This window comes from Acyrthosiphon pisum, unplaced genomic scaffold (genome assembly GCF_005508785.2).
Source record: "Acyrthosiphon pisum isolate AL4f unplaced genomic scaffold, pea_aphid_22Mar2018_4r6ur Scaffold_21739;HRSCAF=24738, whole genome shotgun sequence".
NCBI classification, from domain to species: Eukaryota; Metazoa; Arthropoda; class Insecta; order Hemiptera; family Aphididae; genus Acyrthosiphon; species Acyrthosiphon pisum.
In genome coordinates, this window is record NW_021771238.1 from 5,884 (window position 1) to 6,717 (window position 834).

An 834-nucleotide genomic window follows, 5' to 3' on the forward strand; every position below is an offset into this window, starting at 1 on the left:
AACATTTGGTATTTACTCGTTTTCTTACGTAACGACTTTCTTATTTTGTTGTAATTAAAAAACGAATGACTGTAGAATCTTGAAAATTTCACTGACAAAATTTTGAAAATAATTTGACTCTTTTTGAGCTGTTTACGGACATTGTAAGTTTTAAATTTTTTTAGTTTTTTTTTCTATAAATATCAATAAAGTTGCCAAAAAGTGTAAAAAAATAATGCAGGACTCCTGACACATTGTTATAATAGTAGTTGAAAAATATTACAAAAACATAGGCACAATTTTTTTTTATAAGCATTTGAAGTTAAAATCTTGACAAAATTTATCAAATTTAAAATTGAATAATTATTTTGTAGTTAAAAATTTATAAAATGTTCAACTTTTATATCTAAGGATTGAAAATTAAAAACAAGATTCCACGTAAATATTTAATTCTGTTACCAAAAATTCTAAGAAATACATAAGCACAGTTTATTTTTATAGTAATTTTAAGTTCAAATTTGGACGAAATTACATATTAAAAAACCTGGAATAACTATTTTAGTTATTTTTTTGTGATTGTATAATATTATTTGTGGGTACTTGAAACTTCTAAAGTTTACTATTATATGTAACCTATGATAGTATCACGGCTTTTTGTTGATGTATAACGCGTTATAAGTACCTAATGGATATTGTGATATGATTAATTTGGAATTCATTATAGATACCTATTATCGGTCAATTGTATTTTTAATACCATAGATAATAACCTCTGGTACGAAACCAAACAATTTCTAAAATTTAAATCCATCTCAACCCCTCTAAAAAAATCCGTCAACACTCTAGCTATTACTG